Here is a 24,373-nt window from a genome sequence, read left to right on the forward strand (position 1 = left end):
TTTTTTTTTTAAATTTTCTGTTTACTTGACATATAGTACACCCAGTCCTAACATCATTGTCCATATCAAGGCATGTCTGCATGGGCAGACAGGTCAACGATAAATGCAGTTTACCCACCTTTCACTGCAGGTCGAGACTACCAAATACGGATTTTGACCTGCTGTTTTACTTGCCGTTGCACCACTAAACTAGAAATGCTCAAAACTAAGCAGTCCTTCTGCAACATGATTCTCCTAAACAGCTGGAATTCCTACAAAGACAACATTATTAGTTCTTACTAGAACACAAAAGCGGTAGGTCACCATTTCCAGAAGCATCTCGGTTGCTTAAAGGCCTGAATGCTGGTGAATGTCATTTTTATTTGAAATGCAACAAGCAGTATTCAAAAGGAGAACCTTTGAACTGAAGGATAACATCATTTTCAGAAACATTGACAACGCTGCTGAAAATGAAATGTTGGAAATGAAACATTTTCAGAGAACACTGCCTTTCAGCTCCCCTATGCTTTATGAGACAACAGTGAGTCACAGCATAACGACCCTAGTGATAGGCAACACTCTGCTGACACAGAGGTACCATGATTCAAAAAATAAGCCATATCACTTAATTAGAAAATTAATAGGTACTGATACTACTCAGTGTTACTTGTGTCTCTGCCCCTGTTTTCCTGCCCACATGTGCCTGGGGCAGTACCGGCAGATCAGCTCCCCCACCCCAGCAGCAGGCAGCTGGAGGAACTGGGATGGCTCTGCCTCCCTGGTCGCTAGCAGCTCTCCTTCCTCCGCCTAGGATGAACGCCAGCGCTGCCACCCCTGTGAGGACCTAAAGCTCTGGGGAAGAAAGGAGAGGAGGAAGGGATTTTATACTTTTTCGCCCTGTGCTGCAGGTTCCTACTAAGGTTTGAAGCTCTATATTGACAAGTCACAGCTCCCCAGTCTTTCTCCCCAAGCCAACTAATTCCTAGTCTGAAACCAACTGCATTGCAATAATTTGTGGCAGAATATTTCTTTTTATTGTCAGCATCATCATAGATTCAGCAGGCATTGCCCCTCACTAAGCCACCTATGTACCTCCTATACCATTAGCAAAGGAGCAAAGATGGAGAATACAGGACTTGGCTTCAGGAAGGGTGTTGGAGGGGCGTACACACGCAACACAAAACACCCTTTTGTTATTCGTGAAAGGGAACACTATTTCGTTTTAAATTAAATCATGAGGCTTTCTATTTGTCTGAATCATAGCTTTTTGCTGATACCCTCGCTACTCACCATGTCTAGAGTTTCTGATTTTCCATCTGGGTATTTAACAAACAACGTAATTTGCCTCATAAATCTTTGTTAAGATTTTTTGAATGCTGACTACTTCTCCCCACACAGGCACGCAAACGCACTCCCGATTCCACAGCAGAGCACTGCATATCACAGCAGGAGAATGAAGGGGGAGGGGGGAACAAAACAAAAACAACAAAACAAAAAGCAGCTGAAGCACAGTCCTGCAAAAATGAATGTTACCAAAGCTGAGACAGACTCAACTTTCCCTTGAACTTTGTGGTTTCTCAGAATGAACCTAGCTTTGCTTCCCTTGTCGAGGAGCAAGGAGAATGGTTTTTAAGGAAAGGAGGTATTTGGAACTGTTCAGAGAGCTTCCACTTCCCAAAGCTTGAGGTAGATGGATGGTTGAGCAAGGGAGGAGGGAAGGAAGGACTTGTCAACAGACAGTGACGAGAGGAAATAAAGGTAATAGCCACTCTTATGCAGAAACTATTGCAAACTATTCCAGAACTGCGTGTGTTCGCTCTCCTCCCTCAATCCCACTCCCCAGTTTTCATGCCATCACTTTTGAAATGAATGACCACACACTGTCTTATTACAAAAGTTAAAACTCCTGTCCTTCATGTTCTTCTCCACCAAGGACAAGCAGCAGTAGCTTTTGAGGCAAAACTGACAGTGTATGCTTATAACAGTAAATAAACAAACTAACGATCACAAGCTCCTAATGAGGTCTTTGAGGCTTTACAGATCAGGCTTCTCAAATTGCTGTTCTCTGAACAAAGGAGTCTTGCTAATCAGTGAATTTGTGCTTTACAGTTCTGAGAAGTTTGTACTGCTGTTCAAATGATGTGATCTGCTTTTAGATTTCTTTCTTAACGAGCTTAACAGAACTACCTGTCCCTTCTCTTGGCCTTACTTCAGTAAAGTATTTGGTCACATAGTAAGTCAGCTCTTATTCATAAATTCACCAAGGAACGAGTTCAAAAGCATTGCACAAAAATCCCAAAGGAGTTTAAGCATACATTACCTGAAAAGTAAATTTCCCTGACCAAAGCTTTGAGAAGGGATTCAATGACTGAAAAATCATTTTGTGGAATATGGAGAACTGTGCCTGCTGGACAAGCATCTAAGAAGATATTCTTTTGAAGGTTTTCTTCTTTCCTTCTGTTAAGTTTCCTTCCCTGAGTTCAGATATGCTGAGGTAGCAGGTCTCTAAGATGCTGGCTAGAGAGTTATAGAATTCTCTTTTTCTTGCTGTGCTTTGACCTCGTCTGATTTACATATTCTGCAGCTTTTCAGCTTGGTCTGTCAAATTTGCTTGATATATGCCCAATTCTCTTCCAGAATTCTCTTCTGAGGGTTTTATCACTCCTGTTTACTTCAGTGCACCTACTTCTCAACAACAGTTTGATTCTTATGCAGAAGAAGCCAGTTTTTCCCTTGGTCCTTCTCTTCAGTCCAGCTGACCTTCACAGTGGTGGGTGCTCCCGATTGCATGGGACTTCGACCTTGACTAGAGGAGGCTCTTTTTACACCAACAAGCACCACAAAGTGTGAATCAAACCCAAAGGGTGTTTGACTGAGAATTTAGAAAGTTAAAGTGCTGAAATAAGTAGTTCATAATTAAAGTACTGAGAAAACCTTAACCGAAGAATCACTAGAGCAACACTATAATTATGCTGTCCTTCATATCCTGCCGTTAGCATTTCTAGAAGTGACATAGTAATAATGTGGCTTTTTTTCTCTTTAGGAACTGTCAGCTCTCTTTACAGAATTCAAGTAAGTTTATAAAGAATATCAGGTTCTTAAACAGAAAATGCAAATGATGATTTTTGTGTAAGAGACATGACAGTCACATTAGCAAGCTCATGAAATTCATGGCCATATATGTTTCAAATCAGTAGAGTAGAACATCTTTCTCCTTTTCCTTTCTTTTTTTTTCCCTGTCTATTCACGGTTCAAGGGAAAGAGACCTAACAATCTCTTTTGAGCTCTCCTGTTAACTGTTCAAATCTAGTATTTTTGTAGGAACACAGGCTGTCTGTACGTCCAGGAGCACAGAGAGAGCCCATCTCAGTCAATTAGAAGGAAGGTTCTGATCCCAGACACCAAAAAGACTTTTTGGAGGTAGCAACCAAGCTTGTGACAAGAAACACATTTTGGAGGACATCCCAAGGACATCCTTTAGGCTGCTGTTGCCAGTAGACAATGTTCCTTCTGTCCCACAGCAAGGGAAAGACTGTGGCTGTCTAGTGCCTGGGAGCCTATTTGGGCATGTATCCTCTGACCGCTACATCCCTCAGGAGGTGTAATTTGATTTGCATTCTAACACATCCTAACACGTTCAGAAGAGGTTAAAGAAAGGATGTGGCCCTCTGTTACTACATCAGGGATGCTACTGAGACTTACTGCTGTTTCTGATGGAGAGCTGATAAATTTTCAAAGCACAAACTGTCAGAGTTGTGGCTCACAACAGGACACAAGGCTTTGGCAGGCAGTTCTGTTCTGTTGATTCTCAGTCAATCATAAGTGTTGATAAAAGAAAAATGTGTTTAGGAAAAGCAAGTTTTTTTTCTGTCGAACAAGCAGCACAAGTATAAAGGAGTTGAAATGAGATACTTGAATGTTTTAAATCTTTTGTGGAGTGTGGAAGTGAAATAAGTACTTAAACAAATCTAAAGGTATTCTCCAATAGATTTTAATTACTAACTGTTTGAAACTTAATTATTATATTCAAAAAACAACGTGATGTTGATTAAATTGCATGAAATTATATGGTTAGGATATTTCATAGTGCCTGTGGTATAATTTGCTAGCCTTTTAAGATCATAAAATGTTACATTGAGGGCAAATATATCTCATTATAACAATTTTTGGGGAAGATAAGCATCTCACCTCTGACACAGGCCGACAGCATTTGCCTGTTATATATGTACATATAAGGTACTGATTTACTAAGGACAGACAGGAATGAGAGTGAGGTCCTGGGAAGATGTGAATTAGAAATGAACTAAATCTGCATTTACCAAGTTAGTGCGGCACCAAGCTCATCTCATCAACTTTATGAAAGTCAGTGTATACTTGTTTGAGTCTAGTACTACTTAAACGTAGCTATACTTCTTTCATAGATCAGTTCCCACCAGCTCACAGCAGCAATAGAAATAACTCACAGCTGACAAAACATGCCAGGAAAATTGCTGCTGATAAACCCTTGAACTTTTGTTCTTTCTAGAAGCCTGGTCCAGAACCTGTGTAATGCAAGGTGGCCAGGGGTCCTTACTCTCTGCCAGTCAAAGCTCCTTCTTCCATAATAGGGATCACAGTGGTAAGAGATGGACTTCTGTGTAAGTCTCTTTCAGGGTGCACACAGTGCAAGAAAGCACTTGTCTTTACACCAGAATTAAATCAACTTCTGGCTTCAAATCTCCCTTTCCTGTATACAACCCAAACCCAAACCTCCCTTTTACTGTATAGATGACAAAGGCTTCCAACTCAAGCTAGTTGGCTTGTAAGATGGGGGAACTATATCAAATCAGCACAACTTAGTTGTTCACCCAGTCATTCTGTGTAGCATATTTTGGTGTGGCTAAGGGCTAGTTTACATCAGACGGGAGGAGAAAGAGTCAATATGTGGGATGTTCTAGCATTTTGTTTTCAGGTTGAAATACCTGCAGCCTCATGGAGTTCTCCCAAGTGAAGCAGAAATCTTCTGCCAACTGAAGAAATTCTTCCAAAAGGGCACATTCATTTCATGATGAGTTAAAGCAGGGGAAAGAAAAGTTCATACGGTTGCATCTGTATGTCACATGTCCTTTTTTAGACTTTGGCAGTCTTCCCGCTGCTGTCCTACACTTAGCTGTCTCACACCACGACCAGTCTGTCAGATTACCTGGCTGCCCTGTAGTGCACCAGAGTCAAGCTGACCAGCTGCTAACTCACTGCTTTTAAAAAGTTGGGATGCAACTCCGTGCACTCCACTGGTGGTCACACACTCCTAAAAGCTCATTATCCTACTCAGAACCACAGCAATCACGGACTGTGTAACTGCCTAGCACTATGCAGAGATCCCAGATTTCTCTGACACCTAATGGAAGAAATTATTCTCCTTTAAAAGCTGTCACTGCAGCACAAAGAGCTATGATCTCTGAGTAAATACAGGTAGGACAGGGTATGTGCCTAGGACACATCTTAGGTAATGCCAAAAAGAGGTGTAACTTTTTAAACAGCTCAGGAGAGAAAGAGGTCTTCTATTAATAGTGCAAGTCCTCATCCTTACTCTTTTTTTTTTATGGAAAACACTGAGACACTGAAGATACTGGAACCAGAACTCTGATAAGCTAGATGTGAAAATCAGAATAATTTGCTAAGAAGCAGCCAAAGAATAACACGGAGAAACGGACAAAGAGAGAGAGAGAATGAGTCCAATGCTCAACAGGGTTATGAAGGAGACCTGGCAGTACCCGCTACATTAAAGTACGTGAATGGATGATCTAACCAAAAGGCAGATCCCCTTTGCCTGACAGAGGCTGCATTTTAGGCAGGTGTTAGTGAAGACCCTTTCTGAACCTATTTGGCTCTATCCCCCTCTTCTCGCATGTATGCTGGGAAATTCACATCAGCAGCAATTATTTTCCTTCTGCTTTCAGATCCCACAGCCGTCAGCCGGATTAGCACTTACCCCTCAGCTGTCCCCTTTCATTTGGCTGGCATTCAGGGCACACTCCTTCTGCACTCCAAGTGCCCTGTGTAAGGCTTCTTTGACAAAGCGAGAGAGCATAAGTTGGAAACTTCAGCATCAGTGATGGATTAATGAGCCTTTGGCAAACCTTTGTACTTTCTGTTTCAAGTGCAAGGCAAAGTCCTTTGATCTTTCCTTATCTACCATATTTATGTAGAAGCACATAGACTGAAAGAGCAAACAAATAAATAAAATCCCTCAGGTCCACCAAAATAGGAGATATAACTGCAGAATTTTTTCCTCCTAAAAGGAGAATCTGAGAATAAGCATGTAACAGATGTGTAGGATATATGGCTTAATGTACTAATGGAAGGCTCTCCTGTGCCACAGGGATGAACACAGTCTAACAGTCTAGAGAAAACAGAATTATCCTTAGTAGCATAACTGCAAATGTTATCTTTTCACATATACTATGGGTACGTACACTATATATTTTATATACGCATATGTTTGTTTCCTCCTTTTTAGTCATTTAAGGTGTGATTTTTCAAAATTGCCTAAGTGACTTTCTGACTTTAATTTAACAGAATTGCATAATTACTGAAGATGACAGCACAAGGCCAAATGCTGCCCTTGAAATCATTGACTTCTCTGGGAATTGCATGTATTCAGACGACTACAGGCTTTTGCAGAGGCTGAATCTGCAAAGTCTGCATAATTGTATCAGCTTGGTCTGGCCTTTTGGAGCTGGCCATCAGAGTTACGCCTCCCCAGGGTCTGTTGACAAAGCCATCAACACATACACCATTTGAAGAAAAATCCTTAACAGAAATGGTCGCTTCTCCAATTATCTGTGCTGGGCTTTCCTCAGAACTTCTCTGTAATTTGGAGTGAGCAACATGAATTATTTTAGGGCAGGTGTTACATTACAAACTAACAGAATTTCTTGATTGGAGAAACGCTGCCGTGGGCTGTGATTGTGACAGTTCTAACAAAAACCACTGAACATTTCCTTCTGCCCATCAAGCCAGGTGACTTTAACAGGTATCAGTCTGGAAAGCTTTTGTGCAGAAAAAGGTTCCATAGTTCCACCTGGCTGAACTCTTTCTGAAGTTGCTTTACTGAGGTGGGAAAACCAGGTGGGAAAAGTAGGTGGGAAACCGTCAGCTTTTATTAGGAAAGGATGGTGATGTGGTCATGGTAACAGAATCGGATAGAAGGAAAGAAATAAGCAGATTGTGCCTTGTATGTGCAGGGTATCTACTCGTTTATGCACTCCCTAACCTGCTTTAGCCACAATAACCACCTGAACATAAACAGTTTACATCCTAAATGTAGATTGACTGGATTCATTTTGATAGAAGAGGGTTAGGCATGGCTGGCAGCCCTGAATGAGTGATAGCTTCTCATACCACAAAGGGTGGTGATAAGCAGTTGTGGCATGAGCTGCTGGTGGTATCTGTTTCCCACTGCAAGCAGAACACAGCATCTCTCTACAGGATTAAGAGCTAACCTATTTAAAACTGGAAAACTGGTGGTAATGATCTTTTTTTGTTTTTAATGTGAAATGTCAGAGCACAAAACTGATGCCAGCGCTCCTGTGAGCCAGTGGTATTAGAATGAAGTGCAAACCCCCAGATTACGGTACTTTCTTGTATGTCACAAAGATGGGGGGAAAGTGATTCCAGCTTCTGAAGCATCTGATAATAGCATTTGCGGAGTCTGAATGGGGAGCCAAATCCCAGCCTCCTTTACTCATGCGAGTAGTTTTGTGCTGAGCTATTCTTAAAATAATCATCAATTCCCGCTCAGTGCTTCCCCCCATAAATTAGTTTCTATGATGTATAACAGCCACTGAAAGAAGAATTGAACAGGGGAAATTAACTTGCTTTTCAGTAGCAGGAATTTATCAAGGCTCCAGTTTTTACTGGGACAAAAACAATTCATTTAAGCGTTGTCAAGATTCCTAATTAAAAATCTTCTACTCCCAATTGCAACTTACAAATACTGTGCTTAATTTGGAAGTTAATAATATTTCCACGCATTTCTGCTATACTCTGCTACAGCAGCTATGACTCTAGTCTGATAACAGGAGCACTGTACCCAAGCCAGCAGCAAATGACTTCCCTCCTTTCTGCGTAAAAAAGAAACTTACTTCGTAGAAGGGGGATGGGGAGGTTTGAAGCTGCATTTATTGTCTGACTTTGAGCTCTATTGTATGAGATAAGAAAGATCCATCTCTTTTAGGCTTAGGCTAATGCATCAGGTATTGCAGGGCTGGAAAGCTTTGATTTTTTGTTGTAAATCAATCAGCTCGCACCAGGCTACCCGCTGCATGGCAGATCTCCATTGGTAAGTGATTGTGTGAACAGCTTGGACCACAGGTCACACTAATGGAAGATCAAGCCTTCAACCAACTAGCCCATGGGTAGAGCTCAACCCTACTTTTCATTAGTTGTGAGTTGGAGGAGGTCTCTTCCTTCAAAGACTTTGGTAGTGTAGACCTTCAGCACATTCAAGGAACAATTTTCTGTCGTAGAAGAATATGAGTAAGATTATTCTGTTCTGTGATGGACGATTGTGATTTCATAGGTAATCATTCAAGCCTCTAGTGCTTTGGCTGGATTTTTTTATGCAAACTACAATATGAACTTGAAAGAAAACAACTCTCAATCTTCACCAACACATAACAGTTCATCTTCCTCTACTTACAGAGGAGTATTACAATGAAGAACTTGACGTGGCAAATCTCCAATAAGTCAAAATTCAACACCTCTTTTACGTGTCTCAAAAATATTTTACTTTGAAGCAACCCTTATTCTGCCTTCATTATACATCTGTAATGCCATTTCCCTACACCATCTTATCTTTGTTTGCCTCCATGCTTATAGTCTGTGGGAAAAGAATGGTTGCTAATCATACAGTGAGGGTCCCGATTTATTTTTCTGTGCACTAGCAATCTCATTACCTCAGTAGCCAGTGTGTTGCCAGAGTTCTTGGGGATATCACTTAAAAATAGGCAGTTTTAAGGAGAGATCTGAGAGAGAAACAGGAGGCAACTTTTCTGATATTTGTAGGGAAGGGTTTTCTAATCATCAGGGCCAGCACAGAAAAAATCCTGAAGCTGCGAGTTTTAAAAAATCTGACTAAATGTAATGGAGGATGTGATCCCTCTGTGACCACAAGGCCATCGTGAAGTTTGACCTAAACTGTATCTTCCAATAAAACAACTTGAAAAGCAGGCTTGACTTTCCTGGTGTTTACAAGCACTTAAAAAAAGAAGCATGAGAAGTCTTTTAAAAGGAGAACCAGCCTTTCTGTTCTTAGTTTTGTATGAGTTGAATATAAATATATCCAACAGTCAAAAAGCAACTTAAGAAATGGCGGTATAAACATTAAGGGGAAAAAGCCTCAGTACAATGATTTTGTCCTGTTTTTTAAAGCTGAACTAAAATATATTACTTGAGCTTGAAGTTTCAGAGGAATCTTATTGTACACCTCTCAGTTTAACCACTTTAGGAATCATTAAGAGCCAAAACCAAGTTAAAACTAGGTACTAGTGAGACATTTTTTCTTTAATCCTTGAAGACTGGCATACATACCAATTTATGAACTCAGAGATGCAATGTGTGAATCACCTGACTGACAGGGAACCCTCTCAGGACCTCCTTAGCTAATAGTATTAATTCTTCCTTTGAGAGTCCTTAAGACACAAGATCAGAAAACTTCTCCTCATGTTGTTCGGACCTCGTCTGAAGCCACCAAAGCCAATACAAGTCTTTCCAACTGTTTCAGATCAGGCCGTAAGTCCTGAGACAGCACCATCTCTTGAATTTGATGAATTATGATTCCCCAGCACTGGCGGTACACAATGTCACTGACAAGGTCACATCAACCATGAATCCCATGAGACATAAGAGAAAATCCAATGGGCTATGTGGGTTTTGCAGTTATCAGTTTTCACTTAATGCATAGGGAAAGACAGGGAAAAGAATAAGTCTCAGCTCTGCCACTCTACCTGATATTTACTGTTTGGGGTTTTTTTTCACAATTTAAATATTGTACACCTCATATGGCAGTTATTTTTACTTACTCAAATTAAATGACACTATTTTTTCCCTGCTCTGTAAATGCAAAAGGATAGATGTCTTGGCCTATTGAGCTGACATCACTTGAGTAATTCGGTTGATGTTGGAAGCCCACAGTTTGGCCTTCTGTGTGTTGCTATGTAGTTCTTAGGGATGTAACTTTTGGTAGATAAAGCACAGTTAGTTGTTATGAAAAAAATTATAAGTGACAGAAATAGCAGAACTAACTTACACAAGGGTATTTACCCAGTGACTCGCTAAAACACTGAAACAGCAAAGGCTCACAACAGTCCTCCAGCCAGCAAAGTTCAAACAGCCTGGAAGATGCTCTCCACCTCATGAAACTCATTCACCTCAGCCCAAAGAGGGAGCAGCACAACTCAATCTCTGGGGATACTTGACCCTGGAGGATCTCCAGGGATCTCTGAGACTGAGATCGTGCACTCCAAACCAGCACACTTAATGCTCTACTCCTCTAAACCATTAACAACTGCTGCTTAGGTAAGCAGCTAAGACGGGAGTAAAGGCAATCCTATTCCTGTGACTCTGTAGTCTTCTATGCATTAATAACCACTCTTTCACAGAGACAATAAATATCCAAACTTCTTCACACAGATCTAATTATCGCATAGTATTTGATGCATAAGTTCAGTCTTTCTTGACCTAAACCACAATCATAGGAAACGCACTTTGCAACTCAGTAGCCTCACTGAATTTGTGTTAATTCTGATGAGCATGAAAATAAGCAGGACTACTGACAGAAGGTTCAGAAAGTCTAGAAAGGTCTTCATTATCTGTTACAGCTATTGTAAAACATTAAATAAATAAATGCAAACATTCTTTCTACATAAGAGATCCCATTAAAAAGAGTTCCAAAAGTCATCACTTCCTCTTCTAGTATTGTCATGGGGCTGGTGTCACAAATGTGGTTTCTCTGGATACACAGGTTTATCTTCTTCCCAGAGGTGAAAGACTTACTGATACTGAAACAGCTTTAAAAAACCTAATTTTTCTTGACACAAACTTGCATTTATAAAATGAGCAAAAATACCTAGTTGCCATAAGTTTTGTGAAATAGTAATTTAAGTCTGCTTTCAGACTTAAATCTATGTCTAACCACGGTTCAGGAGGGCACCTGATGTAAAGAACACATTAGCCTTATTTCTATATGACGTAGGTGGTTTCTTCCACCTTCCCTCTGAAACATCCAGTGCCAGCTATGTTCAGAGACAAGTTTGTAGAGTAGATCGATATGAAGTTTAATTTGGTATGGCAAATCCTCTGGGACAAATTCCACCATAGCGTGCAGATGTACCATGATTCTGAAGTCAACAACATTGCATGATTTATATCATTATAGATTTGTCCCAGGTTTTAACAAATAAATACACAGAAAATTGTGTCTTCTTTAGCATATTAACTCCTGGATATAGTAATGGGTTTTCTGTAAGGCTACTGAATTCAAACAGGGAAAAAAAATCCCCTGTTTCATGAGATGGTCACATTAGTCATGTCAAGAAGTATGATGCAGTATGATGGGCAATGATCTTATATATGCAAGTGCCTATTCTCCCCATCTAACAGCACAGTTGTTGCTTCTTCACCAAGTGTTGCCAGGTCCTACAAACAAAACTGATAATATTGTCTCCAGCTACACTACTCAACATAAGGAACACTTCATCAATAAGAATCCTCTTGACCACCTGCTGTATGCCCTGACAGTCAGTTCTTTTCCTTCATTCATAAATGCATACAGAATTGAATTTAATTCAGAAGCAGTGATTTTTACCTGAAAACGATTTGAGAGCTTGTGACCTGTGCTCACAGGGAACCCACAGGTAGTCCAATAGGTCCTGGGAACAAAGGGAGATATGAGAGGAATTAATAGCCTTGTCCTCATCTTCCTGTTCTCTATCTTTTGGGAAGACACCTGTAGACTATTTGATTTCTTTCCCATTGAGAAGTGATTTATTTTTACTCGTCGCCTGCTAGAAAAGGTTGTGTTCATGTTAGAATTAGCAAACACTCTTTTTTTTCCTCCATGGGAATTACAATCCTGTTTCTCACACTGCATTAAATAATCTTTTTTCCAGAATTTAACAAAGCACTAATGGTCACACAACCATTCCCTCTGCAGAGCTTTGATTATATTTACATCAGGCAATGATAACACCACAAAAAGGCTGTTGTACAAAGGTAAATTTAAAAAACTATGAGTTTGCATAGTCAAGCTGGTGACAAACCTCTCATACCTGATAGTAAGCCTCCATGAATACAATTGCAAGCTGTAGATACAATCAACCTACATTTTACTTTTTTTTCCAGGACTTAAAATGGATTCCTCCATGCATCCTGAATACAGCAAACACCAAATATTCATTACAATCAATACCATATTATGTTGTGACCTCTCAGCTGTAGCAAGATCTTTCACCCAGCAGAAATCATTCTATGTGAATGGCCCTTGAGCACAAATTAAATGAAAGTAGACTTCAATCGAGGGAAATTACAGTCATAACTGCTGTAGAAATGAAGTCAACTCTTTCTCTGCATGATCACAGCAAACAGTGCAGATGCTTTCTGCGATCAGCACTGATACGGGTGCCAAAATACCTTCCTGCTAAAAGAGTTTTATTAAAATGCCTTTATCCTTAAGGGATGTGTCATCACTATTACACAAAAACAAAGACAGAAATGAGCCTTGAAAATACGATTTGATCTACTAGTGCCATTATAATACAAATGAGTGTCTAATGGCAGACATTACACTTCAGGTGTGAATAAGAATCCATACATTGCCTGCATAAGAGATGTGTGTGGAGTTGTACAAAACGCACTTCCAGATCTCCTGCCCCAAGAAGGCTGACAGAATCACACTCTGAGAAACCCAAAACATATACTTATTTAAAAAATGGAATGTTTTCTTTTTCCTTCCAACTGCTTCTTCAGCATAGAATTTACAGTATATCATTTTTTCTCCACAAAGCTTATAAAAGCAAGTGATAGGTCCTACAAAGTAGTAAATCATCAGAATCCAAGCTAGCTTGACAATAGCCAAAAAGCTAAGAATACATAATGGAATCTGCTTGCCAACAGCCACCAATTGAAAATACAAAATATTACTACTTATGACCATATTTATCAGAGAAAACTCACTAGCTGGTATAATGTACTACAATCAATAAAGGATCATAGAAAGGGCAGAGACATTGTTCTTCTGAGCAGAGACACCAACTTCAGGGCTTTAAGCCTTTAAACAAAAGATCGGGTCTAGTGGAGATTTTGAGCTCTCTAGGAGAATAAAGGGGCCTTTCATGAAGGTAAAAATCTCTGAGTTACCTAAATAAATGAATGCAAGCCCCGAAATTCTCTTTTAGGACTCAAGAACACTGAATATCACTGAAGGAGCGACAGGCCATTTTATTTTAAAGACACCAGGGAATAAGGAAAAAACAAAAATAAAAACAAAACCAAAGGAAACTTTAGGAAATGCTGGTCAAAAACTATTTAAGGATACTTCCTTTTCAAAAATATGCTTCACAAACATATCAATTAAATGAATCCTCCTTAAAAGCTAACTCCTAGTACATGTTAAAGATTAATTTACAGTACGGACTTCTCAAAGAGAAAAATGCAAATAAAAACAAAACATGTTGTCTTAATTGAACTGCTTGCATAAAACATACCCATTTCCATCAATAACAAACAGCACGCTCTGGGGACGAGGACAGACGGATGACAGGCAAGTAGTGAGAAGTCTGAACTGATCATCTCTAACATCACTTTAGGATTCCTTTCTCTTTCCATTCTGAAACTGTTAAAAGCTGAGAAGTGGGGGAAAAGATCAGAGGAAGGGAAAGATCTCTTTTCCCCATGAAAAAATACTAAATGCACAAACATACTATCTTTTTTATTTATGGCCTCAGCTCTTTATTGAGTCAGCAAATATTTGCATATATATTTTTTCCACCATTAAAGATTTTGGAAAAATGTAATGGCAAGTCAAATTACTATTTGTCATAGTCCTGGCTGAGTCCCTTTCATAGACAATCATCAATCTGCTGTAATTGGACCCAACAGTTGCATCCCACACATTTCCAAGCCAGCTAGATATGGCAAGATTCCAAATACTGTCTTTACTCTGGGTCTCTCCAGCAATTTTCTGGATATAGAAATCCTGTCTGAAGTCCTCTGCAAGGGATCCATAGTCCAACTGCTCAGGGCCTGGGACCAGTGGTAAAACCCAACTCAGCTCTGCTGTTAGGCACATTGTCCCAGAATTACACCTCACTGTAGCTGTTCTGGTTCATGTTCAAAAAAAATAAAACAGGCAATCAAAGGAATTTCCTACAAACGTGTACTTTAATTTTAGCTAGTGCTAGAGCATTGCAATGTTTGTAGAAAAACCACACATTAAAAATATCTCCCTTTGGAGCATTTGGATTTGGTTTGTGTCCTTGAGGAAGGACAACATTCTACTTGCCCTTCAGCTCCGTCAGCTGTCTTCTTTTTCCAGAAGTAGGTTGGACATACCTCCTTTTCTTTTATGGATACGTCTCCTTTATGGTATTGGAACACTCTTCTTTTTCTTCTTCCTCTACTTGAAATTTTCCCATCTCTGCCCCCTGCCTCCCCTTCTTTATCAGCAGCTGAGCAGGGAACACAGGAAAATCAGTGATTCTGCTGGTAGAAATCCTTTCATTCTACCACAGTGGAAACATTTCCTGAGACCTTGATTGGCCTCTTTCTGCTTCCCAGGTGTATTCAGCACTACTATAAAATGGATATTCTTCTCTACGTTGAAGGTAACAATCATAAATGATGCTCATAAAACCAAGAAGAATTCTTGTCCTGACGGACACATTCCTCACGCTGTCACGCTATTGCTCCTATCTTTATGTACCAGAGAACCAACAGACTGTTGAAGAAGAGCTACGGTAGCAGGGTATAAACAGCCTCCCTCAGCAGAGCGCAATCCACGTGTTATACTGACATGGCTGGGCTGCCACCAATCCCCATCTTCGCTACCTGTGGTACACCTGTGTGTGGTGCTGCCCTGGTGGCTTCTGACCATCAAACTGCCGCTCCTCTTTGCTTTTGCTAACGGGCCTTTATGGGAGCAGAATGTGCTTTGGATGCAATTAAAGAAGCATCTCTACCTATGGGCTTGCAATTTAAAACAATCATTTTGTGCTAATGTTTCCTTACAAAGAGCATTGTCGCATATCATAGTTCATCAGTACAAAAATATAAACATGACACTAAGGCATAAGGAGCCTCTATAATGTAATGGCCCATGAAACAGATAACTTCACAAGATATTGTTAAGGGTTTTCAGGCTAGAGAACACAGATAGACCTTCTTAAAACAAGAATTCAATACTTATCCCTAGGCTCTTCATTTGTCAATTTCCTACACAAATCCCTGTGTAGCTATAAAGCGGGTCCCCTCTAATTTTGAAACATCTTGTAAACTGAACCTTGTCTCAAGCTGAGCTCTCCAGATCAGGTAGTGATGTCAACCCACGGAACATGCAAGCCCCCAGCTATACAATCAATCACGAAGTCAGGATTTCAGACTGTGTGTATTTTAAAGTGTATTTTAAATAAAGCAACACTGAAACTCTCTTAGCCACCTGACCTGTTGGTCCTAATAATAAATAGATTACTCAGCCAAACTCTGCTGACACAAAGAGATCCATTTAAATTAAAATAACCATTTCTTCCTCTTCCCATCAGTTACCACCTAATAGATCAGTCTGCAAGACATAAACCAACGAGTAAGTCAGAGACAATTAGGAAAGATTTTGTGCATGCTCAGAGGTGGCCACACACAAGATCTGAGAATAAAATTCTGAAAGATTGATCGCACCACAAATCAGGAAACCTGTATTCTTAACATCATAATTTCTTTTCCCTCCCTACTAACAAATCATTTTCTTAAGATTAAGAATTGTATCTTTCTTTATGAGTCCCATAGAAAATTTTTGCACTCTCCATGTATTATCTTCTAAGCCATACCTTGTCATTAGTATTTGCACCAATTGCCTCCATTTCTTGCTGCTGACTCTCATGACACTTGCCATTAATTTGTCGCCTAAAGAAATCATTCTGAAAATGTTCTGAAATAACTCACTTGCTCAGTGCATAAAATTAGGCACTTCAACAATAAAGGATGCAGCTTTACAAAACAGCCAAGTTCTAAACAGAATGACTTGAGTCTTGATTTGATGCCTTTAGGCACTAGGCTGCCATGTAAAGGAATCATTAATAAAACAAGCATAATTTGTACACCTAGAACAATTTACTCTTCAGTTGGGAAAAAAAGCATACCAAATCTTTTGAGCTAAATTCCCAAGAATCCCTGGGAAAAGGGCCAAGTAGCAAAAAATCCATTTCAGCACAAGACCAAAGAAAGCAAAGTAAAACAGGTTTTTGATGTTATCCTTTAGACAACTGCTGACCTACAGCAAAACAAATTATAACCAGTTCTAACTAATCAGGTTGCTGCCTTTTTCAGTCTTACTCTTTCTTTATCTACGCAGATATAAGGAGGTGACAGAATACTGGGTTCCTTACAGCATTATTTTCATATGCAATCAACAAAGCAATATTATCTGGGAATAAATGTTCTTCACCTTAGGACAGGAGCAATCTCACAGTACCTTCTCCGTACTAGAATCAGTAAATTACTTCAGCTATCTGAGAAGCTTTGTTAGTTGACTGCTAAAAGGCAGTTTGCAATTTGCTTAAATGGAGTACAAACTTGTTAAGCAGTTTCCTTATATTATCTATAATGTTAACAGGCTACTAAGTAAGCGTACTAATATGCCAAGTACTTCTACCTCGAGGATGGGGCATAGGAGATGTCAGAGAGAGAGAAATTACATATATTTATGTGTTAATATATTTTCTTCTCAAGAAGCTGTTGATAGGATCCTGTTAACATTTTGACTTGGAATGAGTTTCAGCCTCATCTCTCTCCTGAAGCACTGGGTTGTTTCTAGGGAATAGGAAGAACAGGCCTATAAAATTCCTTCCAGGCTGAACAGCAAAAACAGCAAAAACAGCAGCTGCAGGAGGTATGAGTGGCTTTTTGGCAGAAAGGCATCCTGTCATGCATCAGACCCACACTCATTAGTATTAGTGAGCATTGCTGCAGTCAGAATTAACTATCATGCACAGGACTCTAGGATAATTTAGACTCAAACAATGAGAAAGCACACGTATTTTAACATTAGAAGTAACGGTGGCATCGGCTCAGCTGCACTCTTAATTCTTTTGAACAGAATGCAAAACTAACCCCACGAAGAATGCTCTCCTGTTAGTCTAGTTGAAGACTTCCAAAATTTTAAATAGAAAATACAACACAGTCTTGTATGGGACAAAATAAAGAAAAACCTGACGTGAAATAAAAAAGCGTCATTATTTGGACCTACTTCTACACAGTCCTGAGCACATGCTGAACACTAAGCATTAGGCATTACTAAGCATTAAGAGGTCTCATTACCATTCAGGTAGCATCTAACACAATCAGACCTCTTATGAGGAGATAGTCGCTACAGAAAAGGTCATAGCAGCATTTTTCACCAGTGCATCACAGCACCACATGAAAGAGGCTGGTATCATTATGCCCATTTTACAGATATGGAAATTGAGACAAAAAGCTGTGAAGTACCTTAATCAAAACTTCACAAGCTACTATTAGACCTAAAAATAGAATCCAGTTCTCTTAAATCCTCATCTAGTCTAGTCATGAGCTTCCCAGGAGAAAAAGGAGACAGTTGTTCTTGGACAATGATAAAGAGCTGACTTTTCAGACGTACAGCCAGCAAGGCAGACAGACACTTGAAGCCTAAAGAAAAAAAAGCACATATTTTTTCCCTTCTTATAGCCAACACAATCACCAGATCAATAAACAGCCTGGAGTGCTAATACCACATTTCTTAGCCTGGTTTCAGATGGCCAACAAATCCAACTGCCCTCAAAGGGTTGCTCTGAACTGAGCAGGATTCCCTTCAGGCAGAAAAGTCACATGCACAGGATTATAGTTATAGGATCAAGATATAATAGCATGCTGAATTATTAATTTTAAAATGTTTAAAATGGCAACATCCCTTTAAATATAAACTATTTCCTACACAGTCTTGACAGTACTCTCGTTAAATGCTAATAGATGGTTCTGTAATAAACAGAAGCTTAAAAATGAATCACATTTATATACCTTGGGATGTCATGAGTAACAATGTTTTGCAACTTAGGAGTGCAGAAAATGGTTTTTTTTTGATGCATTGACATCTCCTTCTTGGTATTGAGCAACACTTCATAATATCTTACACTATAATTTTATTTCCTTTGTACCAAAATTTGTAGTTGTTCTATAAATTTCAAATGTTAATTGTATAATTGTCCTTTATGAGGATACAAGAAAGTCTCTTCAGATTCACCTTTTTTTATACATGCAGAGCAATCACTCCCTTGTGTGCCATAACAATGATAAATGTGAGGTATTTTTTCTTCTGAGCTAAAGTAATATACCACTCCCCTCATTAGAAATGTACATATTTGGACTGAAGAGAAGAACTGTAACCCAGCAATGTTTTCAGAAGGTCACATTTCTCCTGACCTACTGTCTAATCCTCCTCTAGGTGTGCACATCGTAATCTATTCCAAGCAAAGCTGCTGGTAATGCTGAGGTAACAGATAATTAAATATTTGGTTCTAGGGCACTTTGAAATCCTTCAATCAAAGGCACCATGCAATTTCAAATACTATTACATCCAAAATCACTGTTATCGGCTATTATAATAATATATATTACATTAACACAGACTGCAGGCCTATCAGTGCAAAAAAACTTGAATTGCAGAGGAGCCCTAAAATGAGATTCTGGTGTTGGGACAGAGACAGGTGACTCAGCCATTAAAAATGCAGCACTGTCTCAGCTTTTTTTCTTTGCAACAAAACCTTGGAGCCATACTACGGAGTACATCTCAATTCTGACACAAAAAAAAAACCCCAAAGAAGTCAACAACTGTTTATCACTGATATTCACACAGTTTCAAGCTCATCCATAGCCACTTGCTAGGGAAACCATGTGATGTCTGCGTATTTGTGGTATTCAAGCTGGAAATAATAGCAGGGCAAAATAAAAGGGTTTACATGAGTTTTATATTTGGAAATACCAAGACGAGAACCAAACCATTTACTTAGGTACAAAAGGATGCGTATAGAGATCCATTTTTAGCAATAAGGTAAGTTATTAACATTGGTTGTGTAGAAAGGCAGACAAGCATACCACGTAAGCTCTGAAGTTTAGTGGCAATGTTGGTTTTAATCTAACGGTTGTTAATTACCTGATTTAATTATTAGTAGTCACCTCGCATGCAGGGTTACAGCATAAACACGAATCAGAAGACTTAATTTCCTCTTTCTTTACATCTACAAGTTCTAATTCTGTCTACTATGGGGTTTTACACAATGGTGACATAAGTGTTATTATTGCTAGCTATGACAGTGTCAGGATCAAATAACTTATTTGTTTTATTAGCTCATCTAGATTTTTAAAACTGGCAAAATGCAAGTTTAATAGTAACTATCAAATTAGTTACATCAGTGCAAACTCCTAGAGGTACGTGCATACAAACAAATTACTGTGATGAAAAGCAAGGTATGTATTTCGAGATATAGTAGACCGATAGAAGGATTAAAACAGTGTAGCTTAATTTGGGTATGTGCATGTTAACAGAAGAAAATTGCTTCTATTTAAATTAGGCTAACATTTTAAAGGGATTTACGCCGGTACACAAAATAAGCTGTCTGGAAACTCTCAGAAATTCCCACACAGACAAATTACAATAGGGTAACAGGCTACTGTGTATCACCTGATCTGTTGCCACGGGCTGTGTCAGTTTTCTTAGCCTGTAACAAATAGTGAGATAACCAAAGTTAGCTTAGCCATCTTTCCATTAAACGTAAACTAATTCAAATAATTTCTCATCTGTCTTGGGCAGATGCACAGTCACTGTAGATCAGCTGATAGGCGGTATCTTGTCAAGGCACTGCAATGGATGATGAACATGAGAATAGAGTAAAATTGGTCCAACTTCTGCTCAACAAAAATAACTAAATGACCAAACTAAAATGGGATAAACTGTATTTTCTTCCAGTTGCTGCATTTTTCAGGGATCTATGTCAACCTAAACTAACTGATACTGGTGCCAATTTTCTTTATCTAGATGGAAACCTACAGAGCTGTCTATAAAATGTAGCACTAGTTTAACTAAGTGTGTGTTTAAAATTACTAAATGTAACTCAGTTCAAATCACCACATTTAAAGTATGTTTATTTTAATTTGTCTTAAATTGATTAGGAATAGGTTTAAATTAAAATAATATAATCTTAAATCAGAATGCTGGATTAGAATACAACAACTATGCAGAATTTTTCACCTGTAAAGTTATTTAAAAATACTTTCTAACCTTCTCATCAGACAGGCCAAAATTGATACTGGTAAAGGTAGTAGAACGTCCAATTTGAAGACCTCCATTTGTTGCCGAGAAGCTCTCAATTGCAGTAGTCTTTTGCACCTTCAAATGACTTAAATGTGGGAATATTTGCATATTCAAGGTTGTTATAAATATCTGATTTACTCCTGGATGAAATTTAATCCTACCTGAGGAAATACTATCAGGTAACCCAGAAAGAGTTAATTATTATGCTTGGAAGAAATGAAACATTTCTACAGCTTTAGCAATCCAAATTAAAAAATGTAAAACCTTTTGCTCCTCAGACTCAAGGACTACAGCTAATTAGACTGAATCATAATGCTCCCTTAAAACCAATGCATATTAAAAGAAGAGTATTTAAAAGACTAGAAAAAACAACATAAAGAAAAAGTAATGAAATTAGTAAATTCTTCATGATTCTGCAAATCAGTATCAAAGGGTTTACTGTCATCATCTTTTAACATCAAACTGTATAAAAGAAAATTTCTCTACATGTTTTGAAGCAGGAACATCTCAAAACAGATTTACCGGGTATATTGCTTTGGTTGGAAGTGCCAAAATATACAGAAAAAATATTACTGTCCAAGATGTCCAATCTGATTTCTAAATAAAAGAAGTAATAGCCTGGGTTTCATCCATTACAGGGATCCCAATGGTCTGGGAATCACTCACACTAAAACGACAGAGCAAAATATCTCAGCACACACAGGAATAAACAAGGCCTTGATCCAGGAAACTGCTCCCTGCTGAGACTCCTTGAGACCAATTAGACTCAGGATTGACATTGGACATGGCTTATTCAGAGCAGTTTGCAAGACTGAGGCCAAAAATCTAAAGAAAAACTTTAACAGAAATTCCTCTCACTGCAACAAAAAGCCCCTTATGCATTTTTTCAATTTTTCATTTTTTGTTGTTCCTTCTATATCTTATTGTAAGATACTAGGAAGGCCAAGGTTTATTTTATTCTTCACATTTTTCATTAGTAAAAAGGAATATTATCAATTTAAAAAAAACATTTAAAATAAATCATTTCCCATGTACTACTAGTACTCAGTGATGATTTCATAGGTGGCCAAAATGTTTCTAAAGCGATAAGAATTTTTGGGGTGAGGCGTTCCCCAAAAGTCATCCCACAAATTCCTGTTCTCTTCCAGAGGCAAATTTCCAGATATCTTTCATTTTCATTAAAAAGTTTCTCAGCTCATCCTTGTGGGTATAGGTGGTATAAACTGGTAGTTATGGAGAAAGGTCATTCTGAGGTGTTGTGATTCAAGTGCTGGCACAGGTTCTAAAATAAAGCAACATTCTCAGTGTTATGATAAAGGCTGATCCTCCAGCACTTATGGTTTTGCTGCTATTGAAACTATTGCTGATGTACAATGTTAGTTATTCTCAGCAATTCATACTAACCTTGGAAAATTTGCACAGAAAATTGAGAAGGGTTCCACTGGACTTAAATACAGATAGTATATCTACATCTTCAATCCATTAGCTTAATAAAAATGAATTTATTCCAAAAAAAAGTCTGATTCACCATAGAGCTTGTATGCTTTTCCTATTTTCACTGCATTAAGTGAAATGCAAGAGGCAGACACTTTCACAGCAGGGAATAGCACTGAGATATTTCATGGCTTTATAAAGTTTTAAATCAAAGGAGACCATCAGATCATCCCATCCGCTTCAGGAACATCATAATCCATTATATTTCATCCAGTCATCACTGCACTGAGCCTCCTCTAACTTGTGTTTGTTGAACGCCTCTCTATCAAAGTAGGCACCTGGGAGTTTTGCTTCAGTCATTACTGGTTAAACTGCGGTCTCCGTGGCCCCCGCTGCAGCTGCAAATGAACCCATGGCAAACAAAATGTCACTGTTTTGTGCGGTGCACTCTGCCAGGGCACTTCACACACGCTGCGCCTCCTTATGTTTACATGTGAAGACAAGGCTGATGTAAGGACGCTCAGCTCCTTCACAGTTCATGGCACCTGAGGACCCTGACAGCAGGAGTGGCACGTATGTCATGGTGGTGACAAAATCTGAAACGACAGCTATTCTCCCTCCGGTAAATGCTGGTGCAGACGGCACTCTGAGTGACTGGCCGTCAGACTCTTTCGTGAAAGACAGGTGTGAGGTGTTCCAGGACTATCAGCCCAAGAATGACTGGAGGACTGATACAACCGTAGCACCTGATCAGGCAGGAACAACTACAGAACAGTTTTCTACAGAAATCAGAAGGTTCCTTCACTTCGCACCTATGCAGATCTTTGAAACGAGGACCCTTGTAAAGGCATTTATCTGTACTGTAGCTCCAGCACAACTGAGACTAGCAGTCGGCTTCAAGTAAAGGTAGACAATACTTTACTGTCTCCTCTTCCTCTGTCAGTTGGCCCTTAACTTTGACAGTGCACTTGTATAATTTGAACTCTCCTGCATCACTGACACAACTGGAGCCTGCATTAGGGTGTGTCTATTAACATACTTGAAGGCCTTTGAAGACAGCTGCTACTTTCGCAATCTGTTTAGCAACTGATGTAACCACGACCAGCATGACAATGCAGGTAGGCCCATGCAGTGGAGCATGTTCACCAACAGTAAGTGAAAATGGATGAATACGATCACAGCTGCCAAAACCAAAGTCATTCAAAGGATTTCTGAAGAAGTTGGAAGGAATTTAATGCAGGGATGTAGCCACTCCATCTTTATATTCTTGAATGAGAACATGAGGAGACACAGCAGGGGCATACTTGTCAAGTGTGAAAGAAGTGAATCTCCCACAAGGCCCAAGGAATGGAGAAGCCCTGATGATGAATTAAAAAGAGAGGGAAAAGCACAGATGTCTGGATAAAGAGTCCCACATGATTCCTTCAACCAAGCACAGTCAAGTTGTGCTATGCCACAGAGGAAAAGGAGAACTGCTATTAAGTCTTCCAGTAGTGAGACAGAAAAGAAAGAAAACAATAAAGAAGAACCACCTGTTTCCTTACAGTTTCACTTTCTAGTTCTCATCTGCAACACTGCAACTGCACTGCCTGCAAACACACCAAGGAGACTTCTCTTCCCTTTTTTTCTTCCTGTAGTCAGTCATTTCTGCCTTTCCTGGAGGTGCCACTGGATTCTAAAGCTCAAGGAAGAATTTAGTCAGCGAGTGGGTAGGAGTGTAAAGGAAAGAAGGGGAAGAGAAGGCAAACAAGCAGGTAAATGTCAAACCAAACAGGCAAAGGAATCTATAGCACCACTATCAAAACAGCAAAAGCCACAATGGCTGAAAACCTGAGGCTGATGTGATTTACTTTCACACCTTAGGACATTCAGTTCCACATAATCCACTGTCAAAGTCAATTATAAATATTACAGTATCTGCTACTGGAATTGATCCAATCCATTGAGAAGAAAATATCAAATGCTGCCTGTAAGGTACATGAGCACTTAATGACAAGGATATATACCAAGATACAGTCAAAATGAACAAGCTGTACAAAAAAGCAAACCAAAGCTAGGTTGCTTGTGTCTCTCATTAATATCTGCACTTGATTTCTCAAGGGATTATTTTAAACTAATTTCTTCAAATATAACAGCATTAGGAAACAAAGGACCAAAGATTTTTTAACACTGGCCCATAAACTTACTTTCCTAAGTCTATGTTAATATATCAAAATAGATGTAATTATTAGATTTTTAAAACACTCAGAGCCTGGCATCCTCTGATGAAATCAGTAACACCATCTATCTCTCACCACATGACTTTACCACTACGGAGAGAATGATCCACTCTTGAATGTGATGTAGTGCTCTTTGAAGAAGAAAACTGTGCTGGTAGGCATAGGGAAG

The sequence above is a fragment of the Larus michahellis genome, chromosome 2, assembly GCF_964199755.1.
Source record: "Larus michahellis chromosome 2, bLarMic1.1, whole genome shotgun sequence".
NCBI classification, from domain to species: domain Eukaryota; kingdom Metazoa; phylum Chordata; class Aves; order Charadriiformes; family Laridae; genus Larus; species Larus michahellis.